This window comes from Cygnus atratus, chromosome 5 (assembly GCF_013377495.2).
Source record: "Cygnus atratus isolate AKBS03 ecotype Queensland, Australia chromosome 5, CAtr_DNAZoo_HiC_assembly, whole genome shotgun sequence".
In the NCBI taxonomy this organism is placed as follows: domain Eukaryota; kingdom Metazoa; phylum Chordata; class Aves; order Anseriformes; family Anatidae; genus Cygnus; species Cygnus atratus.
In genome coordinates this window covers 27,960,657-27,981,192 of record NC_066366.1, presented here as the reverse complement: position 1 = coordinate 27,981,192, position 20,536 = coordinate 27,960,657, and the positions used below count along the sequence as shown (strand labels likewise).

At 37.6% G+C, this 20,536-nt stretch overlaps 1 protein-coding gene and 1 long non-coding RNA gene across 14 annotated transcripts in view; both read right to left on the bottom strand.

The window, feature by feature from the left end:
- RAD51B (RAD51 paralog B) overlaps positions 1-20,536 on the bottom strand; it is a 379,242-nt gene that overhangs the window by 341,631 nt on the left and 17,075 nt on the right. The gene's annotated exons all lie outside the window — the stretch shown is intronic.
- On the bottom strand, positions 5,445-9,955 carry LOC118244821 (uncharacterized). The gene is made up of 3 exons (XR_004777663.1): positions 9,881-9,955; positions 9,022-9,093; positions 5,445-5,489 (listed from the first exon to the last, which is right to left on the bottom strand). It is a non-coding gene; the product is annotated as an uncharacterized LOC118244821 (long non-coding RNA).

Genomic DNA, 20,536 nt, shown 5'->3' with positions numbered 1-20,536 from the left:
CTTTCAACATCTATATTGCAGATGCACAAGTATATTTTCACAAACCGTATCACGAAAGCAACATGGTGATAAACTTAAACACAGAATATATTAATGTAGGAAAGGCAGATTCAGATGCCAAGGCAGAAATTATAAGTAAAAAAAAGCTGTCTTTGAATAACAGCTAAAAATAGACAGTTTATCCAGCAAGGCAGAGAAGTGCAGCAAGCCTATTCCAACTAACAACAGCTGCAAAAGTAACTCTTCCAACAAATGAGAAGTCATGGGGGAGAACAAGGAGTGGGACTGATTCATAGTGAAGATGCCTAGGGCAGATTTCTAAAAGTTACAACAATTCTAAGCTGGATCCTGAAGTGAGTGTGAAGTTAGTGGAAATGTCTGAAGACAAAGAAAGTAGGTGGGGAGGCCAGGGCGAGAGAATGGAGAAGATGGGAGAGGTGGAAAGAATCCCAGTAAAAATTACAAAGCAGGAGTGACAGCCAAAACCTTCCCGCAACAAAATAGAAAACAGAAAGCATAAACAAGAATCTACATCTCCTCCACAGGCTAAGAAGGAAAGGAGTTAAGCAATATACGGTGGCAGGTTGTTGATTCAAATCTTAAAATTTAAATTGAGAGACTAGATCAAAGGAAGACTAATTAAAACAAAAATCAAGTACAGGGTGTGCAATTCCTCTCCTTAATTACTTCAACTGTAAACCCCAGGGCTTCACTAAGTACTTCACTTTCAAATTTCCAGATTAGCTCACTTCTTCCACAGCTGAGCTGTTCCAAAGGCAGCAGCAAAGGGATGGTTGCCTGGAATTAAAATGAAATGCCTGTGAGTTCCAGCATAGTCTATGTGGGCTTTCTCCAACTGGCAAAGCAAAAAGGTACCTCCTGCAGAGGAGTCTCAATCAAAGAGGAGAAAGTTGGTCTTTTGGAAGAAGAAACACATTAACAAAACCAACTAGCTGCTAAAGAGACTTAGATACTCTCTGATCTGAAGAGAGCATCCTCAGTTAGGGACTGTTTGAGCTACAACATCTGGGAACTTGTCCTAGTCATGGGATGAAGACACTGTGCTAAGTAGGGAGCTAAGCCTTCAGATTAGGTTACCAACGCTTTTCTCTTAGTTTTTACTTTTCTGTCTAGTACATATCTGTATAATCAGAATCAGAAAGAGCTGTACTGAGAGATGAAACTCACCGGCAAATACTCAAGTTAAAACAAGCCAAGGGGTAAGCTCCCTGCAAAGTCACACTGATCAAACTTCATTGCAGGTAACACATGTTTAACAGGCAACATTTCTCCAAATGTAGTTGCAATCCCATAAACATTAATGAAACATATATAGATATTTCTATCTATTTTACACAAATTGGTTAAAAAAGATGAAAGATACTAGAAGACGGAGGATTCTGACTGTAAATAAATACACTGTTCTAGCCTTCAAACACTTCTATGAACCTGGAATTGGCAGTGATAAAATGACGTAGGAAGAAGAACGTAAGGGTTCACGTCCAATTGTGTCCTTATTAAAATAAAATGATCAGTAGAAGGGCCAGAGAATGAATCATAAGCTAAGTCTGACTATACCTTCTTAACTCAGCAATAAACATCAGTGCTGAATCACAGTGACAGGTTGTTATTAAGAGGAAGTCTGTATTGCCGCTTCAGCTTTCAGGACTGGCAATACTCTCTACTATTTGAAATGAAAATGTTTAGAAGAAGTAAATGGCCAAGTAGTACTGCCCAAGGGTACGGCACCCAACACTGCATTAAGTAACCACTTCGGAATACTCTCAAGTCACGTGTTTACATTTTGATTAGCAAAACTACTGGCACACTCTTAACCTTGGTTGTGCTCAGCCACAGAGAGGAATGCAGTATTTAAACTATTCTGATAAGATGAAATTGTTAGAAATCCACTTTGTAAGCAGGTTTCACCCTTCCTTTTCTATCAGGGTCACATCGCAAATGGATCAGGTATGGAAGACTAGAAAGAAATAAAGAAACCTTATTAGAAAGTATGCTGTAAATAACAGATTACAAAACCAAAAGGAACACCAGCAATGTGTTTAAGGGGAATCTGCCATTCAGTATTTATGAATCAGGCTGGTCATGTCCTGCTCATCTGTAGTCTTAAAAAAATTCAACAATTTGTGAGAGAGGCTGTATGTACAGAAGAAAAATATGCATCTTTTACTATCTTCTAGGTCTATCTAACTGAAAGCAAAAGCTTTGAAGCTGTCTTCCAGTAAAACATGCCCGTTTCTACAAACAGCTAACTTTGTAACCAAGTTTGGCTTTAATTCCAACATCATAAAACAAATGACTCAAGTGCCATCTACTGTGTCTGCAGTCAAGTGCAGTATTTCTACAGACAACAAACAGAAGTTAGCACCGAAAAATCATGCAGAAATCAATTTTATCAGAAATCAATTTTATGCCAGATTGGATACCATAGCTTCAAGTACTGTCCTCCATGCACAGGTTAGCACACATGCTATGCTGAGAGGACTACGCAGTCACCTTTGATGCATGGAATACAAGTTAATGTAACAATCTAAAGCAGATCCTCAGATTTATAATTAAATAAAAACCAAAGTGAGCCTGTTTCTATCTCACCTTGATTATGCTTCTACAATACCCTGTTTATTTTCACAAGATCAAGGAAATCAGACATGGAAAAACTTATAGCAAACTCCAGAAAGATAGCATTTTCCTATAGCTACCAGATAACTGCAGTGGAAATAACATTGCATTCTGCTATTTGGAATCAAAAGCATATGGTATATCTCAACAATTCCTGGATTGGCAAATCTTGCCTTTTAATTGCATTGCTTTAATAGGATAGAGTTCCAACAGTTCTCTTGAATGAAAGTTTCTTATAGAAGAACATAAGTAGAATATTACAGGAAAAATACAGCTGGGAGCTAGATGCATAACACACAGCTTTAGATCTCATACAATATCTGTCATTTCATGACATACAGAGCTATGCATCAAAATTACTTTGCTTCAATGTTCAAAAAAATGAAGAGACAGGTGTCCTTGCAATGCTGTAAAGTTTGCTGGTGGATTCCTTTTTGCTCTGTTAATCTCTTTTTCCATCACATTCTATTAAACAGGACTCATGGAAATTCACCACCTTTTTTTTTCTCCAGCCCCTCAACACTCATCAAAAGGTAAGATTTTGGGGCCAGAATTACTACCACATGCATTATTAACTGCAGACCATGGGAGCAGTTTTGCTGGCATGTTGGGGTGGGGGTTGGGAGGGAAGGCAGCAAATCAGTTTCTAATACTCACTCACTCTGCTGTAAATGCAGCCATGTGGGAAGCAAACGAAATAAGGCTGGGGCCACAGATCTATAAGCTCGCTCTGCAAACACAGCTCCGCTCACCTGCAACAATGCACAAAACAAACGGAAAAGGCCTCTCCTCTAATGTGAGCATTGCTCCTTCCAAAACAGCTCCCTCTCCAGCTCCGCTGGCATATAGAGAGGAATAATGCACAATCCTCTAAAATCAGAGCAGCCACTCCATCACTATCGCCACAGCGAACCACAAACACCCAAAGTGTTTTCCAGCAGAATCCAAACCCAGAGTGGATGAGAGTCTGTATTCAAATGCCATCCATGTTTCGGCATTCCTTTGAACATGAATTTTTAGTTCAAGCTTATACATGGTTATCAAGTAACAAGGAGAATTCATCCAGACTAATAAAACATAAAATGGTGCCTCCCACTTATTGGTTCCAAAATAAACACCACAACCAGCATGTGTGATTAAATCAAACTTCATATCCAAACTAAACACTGTTTCATGCACACAATGCAGGGTTTAAAATACCACAAATATTCTGAAGGGGTCACAGGGTACACACAGGCAAACATAAAACCAATTTACAGCAGGAAATTTGGCAGAGAGGTATGAAAGGGGTCGAGGAATTGCTATTTTGGAGGAAAACTAGTACAGTATGGCACACACCTGGTTCTCCTTCAACACTGATTGTCACTGTATGTGAAAATGTACACTGCTAGGAAGAGGTTCTGCACAGACCTCAAGAGCAAATTGCCCTCATGTACTTCAATATCTGTTTGTAAAAGCACCACACTATGAATATTCAAGTGTTCAGTGTGAGCTGACAACAACCCTTTCCCCTATCAGCTGTTTTGGATTTCACACTCACTGCCAGAGGGCTCACAGCTGGGAATTACATATAGGTCATGTGAAAAACTATTTTTTTTTTTTTATATACTTCTGTTCTCAGGTCTTATTCAGCAATAGAGTAAAATTTCAGACCAGTTTCCAACTGTCTCATCTTTAACTGAGCTGAGCATACAAAGGTGAGCTATGATGCAACTAAAAAGAATCATCAACACCACGCCAGTTCCCCCTTACCAGCATTCCCCCAAACTGCACACCACTTGCCTAAAGCACTTCCCTTTCTTCCATTTCCAGGCTCTTGCATAGCATAGTCCCACCAAACTGGCCTAAGCCTAATAGGTAAAAGCAGTTGCAGATCTAGGTCTGGTTTCACAGGATGCTCTGGCAGTATCTATCCTCCCTGGCCTGCACAACTTGAGTACTCTCCAGCCAATCTTTTCATGATTTTGCCAACATGACTCAAGTTTGATTTATAGGAAATTATCTTTCACTTAGAGTTCTGAACTTTTAAGCATTACAACCTAACGGTTTCCAATCATAAGGGCTGGAAAGAATGGAGAACAATAGCGTTCATGTATCCAGGGAGAAAACCACCAACATTGTCACTTCAGTATCCGAGCTCCCCATTTCTGCCAAGCAACAGGCCAAAAGCCAACATGAACTTCGTGAAACAGAGTTCTTTCCCCTTTCAGGTGATGAAAAGGCACCACCTTGCGGTTGTTGCTCTGGGAGAAAGGCTTCGCCAACTGCCAGAAAAAGATCTAGTACAGCCAATTCCCAATTGTGTCAATAGAAATTTCAAAAGGTTCTTATAACAAAAAAAAAAATCACAAATATCAGAGCGTATTTCAGCTATCAAAGCATTCTGCCTAACAGAAGTGAATAGCTGAAGTTTTATTATATTTAATCTCAAAGTGAATATTGAAGTTCTTTTAAAACAAAACCAGCTATGCAAAAGCCTAAAGTAGGGAATTTGCAAAAGCCTAAAGTAGGGAATTTTGCTTATAACATGCAGCAATAAACTTCTCCATTATTGCACCTATATTTGTTATTGTATCTTTTTCCATAAGCAATAACAAACAGTCATAGTCAAAAGCGAATTCAAACAGACACTGTGCAAACACACAGCCCACCACCTTTGTGCAAAAATAAAATACACAAAGCTGTTACAGGATGGTTCATTGGAAGTTAGAATAAGAATATTGTACTTACTTCAGTTAGTGAGCAAACAATATTTGCCACAAATAGAATCCTTCATCCACAGACCTTTTCATTAAAGCTTCTTTTTCCTTTGCACGTTAAACTTGGGCCAGGGGAGGTACCAGGCAACACAGCTAAGAAAATAATCCAAATGACTTCTAGTTCAGTGTCTGGCTACTAGAAAATATGTCCTCTTATCAAAATGCTGTAACCACATTCTAAGGTTAATGCAATATAAAATAGGTAACAATGTACTGATGGAATACAAAATAATAGAATACATTTCAGAAAATGTATATAGCCAGTATTCAGAAAGAACAGAAAGCAGAAAACGCCTGCAATTCCTCTTTTAAAAGTTAGTCAACTCCTTAATACATCATCTCCGTACTCCACCAACACTGCCAGTGTTTTTGCAATTTATATAAAATGAACAACCAATAAAACCCATAAGAATTTAAAATCTGTTTGCAATTCTTGAAAATGTTTCTTTAGTTAATAGCTTTATGTAAATGCTATTTTTTCAATGTCTAAAATGAAGAAAAACTGAACTGCAATGACTTATAGCACAGGGAATTAATTCTGTCTTCAAGTTGTGATGACTCAAAGTCAGTTCTTGTGGTTTCAGTATAATTAAGGATCCTTGCTGAAATGATTTGCTTATAAATCATCTACCTGCCATACTTACATTTCATTATATTCATACAGAAAATAAGTCTTGGAAGAATTAGCACATTTAAGTTTAGTTTTTAACCCATACAGCTGAAAAACACATCTGTTGTCCAATTAGTACATTCTAGTGAGAGGGACAAAAACCACTGCCTGATGTTCAGTAGCAATACTCTGCAGACAGGCTCAAACAACGCTGCCTCTTTCTTTTAAACCTTCTCAGTTCTTTATTCCCCCCTCACAGCAGAGTTCACTGCACTGTTCCAACAAAATGCTTGTGCGTCAGCACCATAAATGGAAGGAACCGAATAGGACAGGATAGGATTAGTCTTCAAGGTCTCAAAAGACTGGATAAATAGTTGAGGGGAAAAAAACGGGGAAGTTGGTGGGTTCAATTCAAGAATGGGTAACCACAAGCTGCTACAAGAATAACCATAAAATAAATAAAGACCAGTTAGAAATGCAGGTGTGCTTTACAAAAAATGTGAGGGACTACAGTGGAATACAAGCAAACAAGTCAAGGTGCAAGGATATTGCATTCAGGTGAAAAACTATTCAAGGAAAAAGAACTTAAAAGATCACTTTCCACCTGGATCAGTTCTCCAATTCGCTATACAGCTGCACAAGCGCTTCTGTGAGAAGCGAAAAGGTAACATAAGGTGTGAGAAAAAATGTGTGTGTATACATGCACATACAAATATATAAATAAACAGCATTGTCAAAGAGTTTAAGGTGAAATTTTACCTTCAAACACAAATACAAAATATTAGCAAGCCTAAGTTTGATGAGTACAGCCTGAATGTCAGCCACCCACACTTTCATTCCAACTGACCAAGACCTCATGGCTGTGTTTGCTTCAGAAAATATAAAATTCAAAAAATTCAACAGTGACTAAATAGGCACTGTAAATTTACTACATATTCAGACTGCTGTTGTAAAGAATGTGACGACCAGCTCTTCAGCCTTCAACGGATGAGACAAAAAATACAACAAAGGTGAGTAGGGAAAACAGAAGACTAGCAAGAAAGTAACACAGAGCAGTAATAACTAAACTATACTGCCACTTCATTCACCCTTTCCAAGGCCAGCTCAGCTCTGATATTGAAAATAGTTTTAATATTTTAACATACAATAAATGTTAGATTTTAAGGTGGATTCTTAGTACCTTTATACTAGGCAAAAAGAGAAAGGAACAAACCAATGAAAGAAGAAATAACTGCCCCCAAAACCGGACTCAATTTGGAAATCTTTCTCTAACTGCTCCTGAGGTACACAGTGAAGCAAGGAAAAAGAAAATCTTTATGAGTAAGACAGATGTTCTCAGCTGCTTCATACAACAGGTGAAACACCAAGGATACATTACAACCATGGTGATGACTGCAAAGAACTCAAGAGAGGTTTGCACAGTGTCAGTTTTCACTTCCAATTACTTTAAAATTTGATGCAGGAAGGGGGAGGAGTGTTAGCACTCTGTTCTCATTTTAGTAGCATCAAAATAAACTACTAGCTGCCCACTCCACAGAACATTTTACTTCCCCATGTTTAGCAAAAAAATGTTGTCTTTATTCTTCCGTTAAAATTTCTGTGTGTCTTCTCTAAGACAGTGGATCCCAAAGGGAAAAACCATTAATGCTAAATGATCAGCTTATCAGTACTGCGCACCTTACTAGATCACTTGTGCACAAAGGGATGTAAATGGCCACAGGCGTTTGGTGTCTTACAGCATATCATATATTTCAAAACCGCAATTTAAACATAAAAGAAATTTTCAGGTAAGCGACACTATTAGAGAAACTAGGTAAGCCTAATGCCTCTGCTCATCAATAACTCTACAGACTCTAATCCCAATTACACAAAATTCACAGGGAGAGATACTTTACTATATTGGACCAACTGGCAGGCAGGCTTTCAGGCTTTTCCCTTCAGGTTTCTAGTGAAGGGCTCTCCCTTCTGACTGTATCAATTGAATTAATAAGAGACTTCCAACACCACCCCCTACCAATCTTTCTTCACTTTATCTTTACCTCATCTCAGTGACAACAACTCTAAAATAAGAAGCAGACTTACTGAAGCAGAGTAAAAAAGTGGTGGTAATTAAAATATTCTGAGGTCCTAGACTATGCCAGTACCCAAATTATCGTAAACTTCAGCACTGATAAAAACAATGTTGTGTTTCCATCTATAGTTTCTGAAAGAATCACATGACAGTAATAGAGTTAACGTGTACTTTTAGAGCTCAGGAATACATCCTATTTGATAACTTTTATCACTTCATATCCCAACATCATGAACCATGCATCTTCGCCTGGTAAGAAAAAGGTTATTTTTTCTCTTCATATACAGCTAAGCTTATGGATGAAAAAGCCGGCAAGTTACCAATAGAAAAGAGATGGGAATGGAAAACCAAATCTAAACCGTATTTTGCCTAAAAAATGCCACTGACTTTTATATGACATCTTAAAAGTCAGGTATTCAGCTACTAGAAAGAAAACTGTTTGCTATGCCAAGACAGTCAGTGCTGTTTATCCTTTGCAGAGCAACTGGAGTAACACGACTGATTGTTCTTAATTACCCAGCATTTCTTCAGACTTTCTTAATATTAGAGGAACAACAAAAATACCAAAGTTAAATTCAACAGAATCACTAAGAGTGTCTGTATGACATGTACATGCTTCAGGTCTGGCTAAAAGTTTGTGTTTTCTGCTCAAAACTCCAGAAAGCTCTACAGCTTGACTTGGGCCAGGTTCATGTTTTTAAGCAGTACTTAGCATTCCTTCAGGCTGCATTAACTCCAAACTAGTGACACTTACAGAGATTGTATTCCAGAAACAACAAATTAAGTTTTGTAAATGGTATTGCGATATAAACTTTCCTTTCCTGGCTGTTTGCAGATCTACCTTGTTTAGCATCTTCCTGAATTTGGAAGGCCCTATGAAATAAGCAGCAGTTAAGTCATCATACCAAAAACTCATGACTTATTCACCAGTATGCAAACCTTACCTCTAGCATCCAGACAAAGGACTCAATTACAGTGACCAAGAAGAAACATTACAGTCTTCTGCACAAATTGTCCTTGAGAGGAGAAATAAATCACTATTATTGCTAGTCAATTACTCCTTCAGAAGGAAGTGCAAATCCAGGTTCAAACTGTATTAGAAATATCACTGTTTGCCTAGGGGCAAATTAGGGCACCTGAATTAAAAACAAGTATTAAAAGTCTTTCAAACTAACCCCACTGAGGAACACCCCAACATCAGAAAAACAAGACATTACAGCAACTGAACTACGAGCCTAGTAACAGACTGGTCTACCCTCACTCTAGAGTAATGTCTGGTAACAGCTGGCTCTAGGCATGAAAATGACAAACTTCAGATTTTGGAAATAAATGGAAACATAATCCCTTATTTCAACAGCCACCGTATCAAAACAGTGAGAGGCTCAATGAGTTAGTGGCCGGTCAGAGGTAAGTGACTGGACTGAATGCAGATGCAACAGTCAAGTATTCAAAATGCAATTTATTTCCTAGCACAGCGTTTTATAAGACAAAAATTTCATCCCATCCTTTCAGCATAAACAATACTATTCTAGCACACAGAGCCTTATAAGTATACATAAATATTACTTTACTATTTAGAAATTTCACATTTATGTTAAAAGATTTTATCTGGCACCAAAAAATGGGAGAGAAAACAGGTATGAATCAGGAGTTATAAACTGCGGCCTTGGGAGTTTGACAGTATTGACGTTTTTTTAAAGTGCATACGCACAAGGATACCAGACCTCACAAATATTTCCAGAAACTTTGCCTATCCAATTATTAGGAAACTATACTGATGTAGCAATAATTTTAAGTTATTACCCTGCAGCTGTTCAGTATCATGCACAAAGTAGTCCCACAGTCGACATGGATGCTTCTCTCCATATAGATAGGTATTTTCACTACAAACAGTATTCATCTTCAGCCACATTCTAATGGTGGGAGTAAACAAAAAACAACAAATCTACACATGCCATCCACAGACATTTATTTCAAAACAGACCATCAGATCAAATCAGCAACTATAATTTTCACAGAGATGTTCTTAAAAATAGAACTACAGAAGTACAGAACTACAACTATGTGCAGAATTTTTAATGAGCTTAAACAAGCCACCACTACTTCAAACAACTGTTGCAACCAATGCCATTAAGACAAAAGAACTAACAGAGAAAAATGCCACAGGCCAAGTAAGTTAAATCAAGATCACTGAATTTCACCTAGAACTGAACTTACAGTCTTGGACCATTTACTAAGTTCTCTATAAAGTTTCCTCTTACCAGCAGACAAAAAACAGGAGCTGGAGATAACTACATTTTACAGACTTGTATAACAACAGCTGCAAAAACTTGGCTAATGATTTAGCCATAACATGCTGACAGATGGATATGAAACTATTAATGATGAAGGAATGCAAGCATGTTATGAACTGTACCAGCTATTTTATGGATTGTTATACATTTCATTCTGAATTCTAGCATAGGAAGAAATACTGTGGTTTGAAAATCTACTATTCAGCATAGTTTCTGACCTCAGCTATAATTCATTATGCATGGTTATATTACAACTCCAAATATACCTTATTATGATGCATTTTAAAACCAGAACATGCAGACTAAAACCAGGACACTGACCTAATGATGAAAAAAAGCCCTAAGCAACATAAGTATAGGCTGTGTGCAGACAGGGATTTACTCACTTTTAGTCAAAGTACAAAGCATTGCAATAATGGTATGCGACAAAATCCTTCCTAGAACTGTAAAAAGCCTAAAAGGATGCTTCAAGCACCTAACGCTCTTTCATTTCTTTTTCCCAGTAATCACTGGGTTAGCATTTTTACTCATTCTTACCCTTTTTACTGAAGATGCAGCTTTACCTTCAAAATCTGCACTGCTGCCAGAACCCACACATTCCTGCCCCTCCTTTCTGCCTACATTAGTGCCTATTCAGCTGCACAATTGCCCACTACATTTTTTTCCTAGGTTACTTTTCAGCTGGATTACATCCTTGTTCTGGCTCATCAGCAAGTATGAACCAGTTGCAAACTCTATACTGCACTGAATTACAAGGCAGGTAGGAATGGGGAAAAAAAACAACATGTTATTGTTCTGTTTTCACTATTTAGCATCTGAAAGTGGCTGACCACCTCTTGATTTTGGACTACTCAAACTTTCTGCAATGCAAGCTCGGTTAACCTGCTACCCACGTGCCACTTGTGATGTTCACAGACAATATATTCTGCTTGCAGATTTTATCTGGTGGCTTTCTTTCCTTAGGGCAACTTCAGAATGGGTTGCAGGTCAGGCAGCAGCTTCACCACATCATCAGCTCCTCTCTTCTGTGTATCCCTTTACCTAATGAAAAAGGAGGCCCGACAGTCAGCACTGCTGCCAACCCCAAAACCAGTATCTCTAGCCAGTAACAAAACCCTTTACTATTGACAGCTTGCTCCTTGAAAACATGACGAAGAGGAGCAGGCTTCACAAACTGCTTCAGCAGCATCTGCCTGCTTCTAGTAGCCTCATCTTTAGGAACCTCACAGAAGCAAAGGAGGGTATATCTGTTCCAATACACAGCATACTAGTTCTGTGCATACATTCTAGATGCACTAAGGCCTTCTCAGAAGCTTTGTACTAGCTACCGATGTTTGCCCAAGCATGACTGTTTCCATCACAACATCAGGAAGGGCCATGACAGAGCTCTTCCATGCAACCAAATAAAGTTATATAATCCCGACACAAACCAGCCTTAGCTTGTGTATATAACCCCTAGGAAATCCTATGACAGTGCGCATTTAGAAGATTTTTGGCTAAGATTTTCCCCACAAACAATTTTTGGCAAATTGATGTTAATTAGTCAATTCCATTCCGAACAAGGTCTTCACTATTGAGCTAGAAAATTACATGGAAAAGGACATATCATTAAAAGAACTGAACAGGCTCCTGTACTGTTCCCAGAGAATTTCGTAAAGACACAAGGGAATAGTTCTTAGATGTCATCCCAGAACTCCTCTAGACAGACTTGAGGTTTGTTAGAATAAGGCACTGTTTCAGGAAATCACAGAATATAACAGAAGGCAGGGACCGAATTTTAAAAGCCACATCAGTATAGCTAGCTTACTTTTCACTGCATGTTCTCTCACAAATACCGTAAGAAAAAAAAAAAAACATGCACGCGATGATGCACAAATTCAAGACTGAAAGAGAACCAGACACATTGCACTACATAAAACTTCTGATTATCTGCTAGTAGTTTGCTGGTATTGTTCATAGGCTATGCAGAGAAATAACTAGTTTGGCATTTCCAGCCGTCAAATTGTCAGCATCTGAAGCTGGTTTGTTTTAATTAACAACCTTGAGAAATAAAGCACTTGCAGCACTACTAAGTGCCTGCACCCATAAGCAAGCCCCCGTTTTCCTTAGGGAGATCTTGATGAAGCTTCAAAAACCATCTAGGCAGTAAGTAGCTTTAAAGCTATCTTCCTCTACAAGAAGAGTTGCATGAAAAAAGTAGCATTTAGTTCATTTATCAGAGGTGATTTTGCTAACCAGCACATCATGGGAAACATAATTCTGGAGTCTGCCAAGAATCCAGTCAAGACCTCTGCTATCACTGAAGAGCAAAGCACTCTGCCTCAGGTTAGAAGTATGAGATATGATAAATACAAAAGTATGGAAAATACTGTCATCTAAAGACAAAAATTTGCATTCTGGGTGGGTAACACAGCTCATCCAAATCAGAGTATCAAAAAGGTCAGCAAAGTATCAAGGGAAGGAGGGAGAGGAGAAGAGGTCTTGTCCTACTGTAATTCATATTTAGTGTCACCAACAAAAAAACAAATATTTCATTCCACTCATTCAGGTTATTCACTCCTTTCTAATCAAAACTCTGCAGATGGACTTCTCAGCCTTGTTTAATAAAACCCTCCAATTTTATTTACCTAAAATATTACAACAGAAGTACTATACTTTCAAATAAAATACAGATATGCGTTCTAGCGAGAACCAGCATGACAGTTTTGATGAGGTTACTAAAATCACAGATTCTCACTGGAATCCATATTTAGAACAAGACTCCCTTGGTTTGATTACAATGAACTTTTGCTAAATCGATTAAAATATTTATTAAAGTTGCAGATATTTGTGGATTTATTCACCCCAGTTTTTATTTAAACATCATTTCAACAGTGAGCATCGATACAAAACATCCGTATTCTCAACAGAGAAGATGGAGTCTTCCTGTAGAAAAATCATTAATGAGTTACTCAGGAGACCCTAAGCTATAGCTCACAGATTCCACCTCCACCACAAAACAGAAGACTGAAACCAAGGACAAAATCCACTACTCTTCTAATGCACAAGAGCCTCAACAACAGAAGAGAAAGCGTAGGCTGAAAAGCCTGTCCCATTAACCCAGCTGCTCCTATTTTCAAGGCAGCACAGGATCATCAAATGTCTAACTGTGATAGTTTGGTCTGGTTGTCCATTACCATCCAAATCTTCACTATGTGGAACAAGAGGAAATTCTGCAGTCTCTGAAAAAGACAGCATCTCTAGTTAACAGCAGCAAGCAGACTGCATCATGAAGCTTCCCTATCATACCTCATGAAAGGGCAGCCCCAGCAGCACACCCAGTTCCACAGAAATGCAATATTCTCAAAACTGTCCTGTAGACTCAAAGAGGAAAACAACACAGTTATCTAATACTGTGTGCAAACAAATACGATTTTAACTTTTGGTCTCTGGGCACATTTGTAAATTTAAGTCACATGCATTGCTCTGTCTTCGTTTCCTCTCATCCCCATCCCTTTTCACCTCAGGGTCTGGTACAATTTTATTTAGGAGCAACAATTGCGGAGGAAGTCCTGTTTATTCTCAGAAGCCCTGGGGCTGAGTAACCATAAAGCAAACAACTCTAGGATATCTGGAAACCAAACCACTAATTAATCTATACTGAGCTCATATAGGTAAGATTTTTCCAACAACTTGTAATCCAGTCAACTGTTCTTTGTACTGCTATCCTACCTGGACACTAGAATCCCTTTCTTTTACACATCATGCAAATACAGAAATATTCCTATAGAATATATGGTTTACATAAAACCAAAAGGACAACAGGAAGGAGGCACAGGGCAACATGCAAAAAGAATGGACTACTCAAAAGCATAAGTACTTCTCTGCAGAGTCATATAGGTTCTGGTAATTTTTCCACATAGTGAAAACAGTACATCTTGGCAAATCCTAAACTCCCCATAAAAGGCATAAAAGCCATTCAGTACAATTACTTCCATTTTCTACAGGACAGAGTAACAACATGACAGGCCAGACACATTACAATGAAGTATTTTTTACTTTAGTAATAGACCATCTCATACGTGTACATTACTTGAAAACTAGAGAAATGTAACCTAGACCATTCCATTACAGATCAGATACAAAGGTTATTGGAAAACTGCACACAGCAGTTCGCAGTGTTTAACAGCCTCTTACTGAACAGCATGGGATAGTCTGCTTCAAGTCGCACAAACAAGCTGTAATAGAAAGATTATCTTCCTTGCAAAAATAAGAAAGAAGACAAGAGACTGCAAGAACACTAGAATGTAAGATCAGAATTCAAAACCGTCTTGACAAATCAGAAAAGCAGTCAGGAAAAATAACACAGATTTGAGAGGAGCAACTACAGAAGTACCAAATCAGCAGATGTAGGTCCAGGTTAATGGATCATGTATGGTAAGAAAAGGACATCAGGCTGTTGCAAAGAGAGCAAACAGTGCACTATGATGCATAAAAAAAACAGATGTCCTGCAAGGCATGAAAAGAAATCCTTCTCCACTGCTAAGCACTGTCAGAGATTCACCTGGAATACAACTTCTGATTTTGGGCACCTCACTCTCAAGATAATGTAAGCCAGCTGAAGGGAATCCAGAAAAGCATAATGAGAACAAGGGTTAGAAGACATAAGACTGATAATTTATTTCCATCAAGTTTTTCAGAAATTCAAAGTCAAGACAGGCATCAGGGAAAGTATCTGTCCTCCTTTGACAAGCATTACTGATGATCATATAGCAGACCAAAACCAAATCTGGGAATAAAGTCTCATTCCTCTCAGCTCCCTTCCTTAATACATACCGATGCCTTCCTTCTACATGATTTCATATGTAGAATTGTAAAGAATCATAGCTTTTGGCAAAGTCACTTATAACGTAAAATGGAAAAAGCAATGGAGGGAGTACTTTAAAAGAAAAAGAAAATTTAATTCCAGTATTGTATATTTTTAAACTACCTCCTTTTCTATACTTTGCCACCACGTGAAAACAGGAAATACTGCTCTACCATTTCTCATTCTTTTTCCTCAGCAGTATTAAACATTTTATGAGTGTAGACAGTCCAAAAGGAACACTGTGTCGGGCCATAAACTGCAGAAATGTATGTTCTCCAGACATGCATTAAAAAGTACACAGATGGCAGCAGTACTGAAGATAGTTATAATTACATTTTAACTAGTCATTTAAAACCAAAACAAAGGTGTGCCTTCTGAGAATAATTTTTAACAGCCTCACCAGAAAACAAAGCCTTCTAGTAGAATTTTGTCACTGCAACAGCACTTTACAGTTAGCCTAACTCCCTTTTATCAAAACTATTTGTTGCTCAGTACCATGGAGTGCAGTATTTAAACGAACTGTCTGCCAACAGCAAAAAGTGAGCTCACCAAGCTTTAGTTAGGGCAAAGAAAGAACTCTAGTCTGTAATCCCCCTTTAAGCATTTTGTTTTCCTAATTAAACAATTGCACAAATTAAAATTCATTCCAAACCACACTTTACAAACATCAGGGATCATACATATGTGAAATTCTGACACTTATATTTTAAGCAGGCTTTTGCAAGAAAACAAAGGGTAATACTAGAATATTTAGTAAAAGAACAAAGCTACAGACTTAATTCCAGACATGAAAATGCTGCTAGGTATAACATGGAAAGAATCCTTAACATAAAATGATTTATTTCATGAACTATTCATTACTCAGACTGAGGAAGCACAATGGATAAGGTTAGGTATATATTGTCTTTTGGTGGAAAGAGAAGTTTGAAACCAACGCTAAATAAATTCTTATAAATGATACAGCTAGCAGAAACAATTTTCTAATGCCACTCAGCTCATTACTTAATGAAGATGAACACCAACTTCAATTTCGGAACAAGGGGAGTAAGATATCTTAACAAGAACAACAAGAATTGTTCTTTCTTAGAGGAAAGTTATTTTTGGAAGTAAATCTCCCTGGTTTAGAAAACAAACCACGTTTTCCATAGGTTAAAATAAAGTTAGGGCTACTCAATGTTTCTGTAATTCATACAAGATAATGAAAGCCAGCAAATTCTGCAGTATCTACACAATTCTAAGCATTTATGTTTCTACAGATAACTTGCAAAATACAATCAGCATAAGGCACTTTTCATCCTACTGAGTTCATAGAAGGCCAGCTCAGTTTCTCCAAGTAGCTGGTGAATTATTTAATAAAATTCTGTAATTTCCGTGGCACTGTTCTGAGTCTTCTTAGCAAACGGTCACAAACTTTTTTACTTTTGTGCTGCTCCCTAGAGAAATACCCAGACTTCATGAGAGAAAGAAAAGGCACCAAGGCCTTTTTAGAAAATTTATTTTTCCATTTATATGGAAATAAAAGATAAAATAAAAATGGGGGAAAAAAAAAGCAGCCCCACACTGAAAAGAGGATTATATTATCAGGTAAACCTCGACCTTTTGCAGCATGCAGATGGTGGACTAACTAGCAATGCGGTGACCAGCAGTTAAGCACAATTGTGAAAAAATAACAAAGATTTTTCTGTTAGCAGTTGGGAATTATTCAGGTTCACACATACACACAAACAGAAATTATGCTTGAAGTTGAGCATCAAGGCACTCTACATGCACAGCAGCAGCTCAACAGAAAAGGATCCATACTTTCAACTGAAATCTTACCAGTGGAAATTGTTTGAACCACATCTGGCCTAAATATGGCTAGTAAAATTCTGGCAACTCAGTTCCAAAAAGCTTTCCTCCTGATAAGGTTAGCTCCTCATTAAAGAAACACATGTTTCGATGTGGTGTAACACTTAAAATATTTCCTTTTAGAAAGCTCCAAAAGGGAACCGGTGCTCTAAGCTTCCAAAGTAGAGAAAAATTTTGCTTATTCTAGGTTTAAACAACTTGCAAAGATAATTCAATTACTATTTCTATAACACTGGCAGGATGATATGGAAAATAGTTTTTAGGTTTTTGTTTTTTATACTTTGCTATAGAAAAAACAAAGTTTGTATTTCAGCAGATTACGGTCCAGCTACAGACAAATGAAACTGGCAGTCTAACGTATCTCCATAGTTTTGGAGAAATCAGCATACAGCGTTGTTGCATACTGTAACAACAAATCAATTCTGTAATATTTCTAAACTTTCTACATATTTTATTACCAGTTCAACAGTAATTGGCATTACACAGTTTTCTTCAGAAATCTTCCATTCTGTTTTTTTTGTTTGTTTGTTTTTATCTCCATAAACTAGTATTTTCAGATATCAGAACAGTGATAAAGGTGCAGAGGAGCTGACAAGCAGCAACCACAAAGTAAAAGAGAACCAAGGATGATGCCCAATAGAAATACTTGCATGTAAAGAAAGAAAATTACTAGTTTGAATGTTCTCTCTTTACCAACAGAAGCATTCTAAATCTTAAGAAACTTCACTCCAGGAAGCTGAAATGATACAATTAAACACACTTAGCCAAAGACAGCAGAAAGGCACTGCATATGTCAAGCAGTTTGTGCATTTAAATTGATTTTGAGAAGAAAAACTCACACAACCTAAAAACAAACATACATGTCACTAAACATTTGACTTTCCAAAGCAAATTAAAACCTTAGGTATAAAGCTTACAGAGCAGAATGCATAAACAAGCAGGAAGCACTGAAATGACAAATGTGAGAACTGAGAATGTGAAAAGAAATTGACTACAACAGCTTTAAGTGGTGTCATATTATTAAAATCGATAAAGGGATTTTTTTTGTAGTTTTTAAACTAAAGCATGTCACATCAAAGGGAAAAAAATATTACCTGTGGAAATTATGGGCTTCTTGGCTACTGTTAGCTTAGCACAGCAATTAAAAGCATCACAGAATAGTCAAAGTTTGTCTTTTATTTGCACTATAAAATCACAGATGAGCTTAGGAGGAGAGGCTTCTATGAGGAGAGGTTTCTATTTCATATTTTCAAAAACAGAATAAAAAAGGAAAGATAGATACTATGATACATTTGCTGCTAGTAACAATAGCCAGGATGTTTATCATAAATAGTTTCTCTTCACAAACCTAAGGTCACAACCCAGACAAAAGTACGAAGGACAGCCAGTGTTGTAATTTGATTAGCCTTCTGGATTTACAAAGCAAGTTCCACCTTCAGTCTCAATTCGATATTTAAAAGAACAGTTAAAGCAGTTTGGTTTTGCAAGTGGCACTTTTAGAGTGCTTTTCCACAGAGATGTCGAGCCAGATTCACACATTTTATCAACTACTAACAACTGGAAGACCAGATTCTATAAATACCAATTTTTATACACTAAACAGTTAAATCTCCACAACAACTCCAGTCATATTGGTATTCGGTTTTTAGCTCTTTACTGAAATGGATTCAGCAATACTTCTCTTTCAACCAGAATGAACATTGAACTACTTTTACTGAATAACACTTACAAATAATAAATAGCTTCCTATGAATATGGAAGAAGAGGAAAAAGACTATCCAAAATGTATTTTGCTTTCTATTCCTTTTAAGAATACCAAGGGTCTCCGGAAAATAGACAAGAAACATACAGGACTGAGGAGTGCTGCTTAAATATGTAATCTGGTAGACAGTATCAATAGACATTATAACAGAGAACATTCAGATTCTAAACACTCAGAAGTACAACTTGTTCTAAAACATACAGATGTTTCATACAGGTTTACATCTTCACTGAATTTCAAAACTAGGGGGCTTTTTGTTTGACTTCCAGCCAAACTGTCTTTCTCAGTTTCTAAGAATCATTTTGGGGCTGACTGGCTCATTTCAACCAAACCCAAAAGAAAAGTACTTCTTCATCACAGCTGTGTGCAAGGAAGGGTGAAAAGGGACACTGCCACATAATTCCCATGGTGGAAAAAGCTTCCGTAGCCATTCGGTCAGCAGTACAGCTGCCAGGTGGCCTGTCAGCAATCGTCTGGAAGTGATCAAAACCTTGTGTTGCCTCTTGCCCTGGCATCACTTAAAGAACCTGGGATGGAACCAGGTTTACTGCCAAGTTAGGATGAAGTATGGATCAAAAGGGGAAATCAGGCATCACATATCTCATTTCTCAAGAAACAACCTATGTTGCTGATACATTAAAAAGATTCAAAAACCGTTAAGTCAAGCAAAAATTTATGATCACAAGTTTGATTTTGTTTCATTCAGCGGCTAAGATGGTGACACATTCAGTGAATACGTTTAACATTTTTTCTCATCTCAAAAGGTGGATTAGAGTTTCAATTACTACACACAATTTTATTTTTTTTTACAGCGGAGATGGGAAGTACTACTTTCCAATGGACATCTATATATTGCTCAAGAACACAGTATGTGTGCTTTCTGAATGGTAACGAGCTTATCTTCAGCACCTCACAACCAAACAGCTGTTATTCCCATTTCACAAAGCAAAAGCAGAGGTGCAGAGAGATTACTGAGCGATGACCATCAGTTTGGAGGCAGCTGAGATCTGTTCCCCCCCCTCCCTGGATACTTCACACCATATAGAGCTCCTTGGGTTTGAAACATAGCTCCTTTTGAATTCAGTAGAAGCTATGAATGTTAGTCACTTTTGCAAGCCCAACTCAATATCCAGACAACATGAACACACAATTATTCATAGCTAGGTAGTTTACAGTGCCAGGAGAAAGAACAACATTAAACTTACTTGAACTCCAGCATAACATAGTAGTAGAGGTTTTCCCAAATTTAATCCTATCTGAATACATTTCCTTTTTAGGGAATGCGGGGAAGCCCCTTTAAAAATACTTAGTGACAAGTATCTACTTAAGTTTAGTAACTTATTCCAATTATTAATTACTCCATTAAGAACACACCCCTTATTTGAAGTCTGAACTTGCTTAATTCAGGCTCCAACCGCAGAACTGTACTATACCTTTGTCAGCTGAAAAGAAGGATGCTTTTCTGTCAGATACCTCTTCTTCAAGTAGGCACATATTGATGAATGAAAAAATCCTTAACGTTTCCTTAGCTAAGCTAAACAAAATAAGCATTTTAGTCTTAGTCATTGAAATTCCTGTCCCCTACTCCCATTCATTTTCAAGTCTAGCCTCCAGAGCCTAATTTCCAACTCGCTGGTTCACCTACTCAGTTTTTCACCAGCTAAAAAGGTTTATTTCAAGTTCAAGCCCTATCAGTCATTAACTCCACA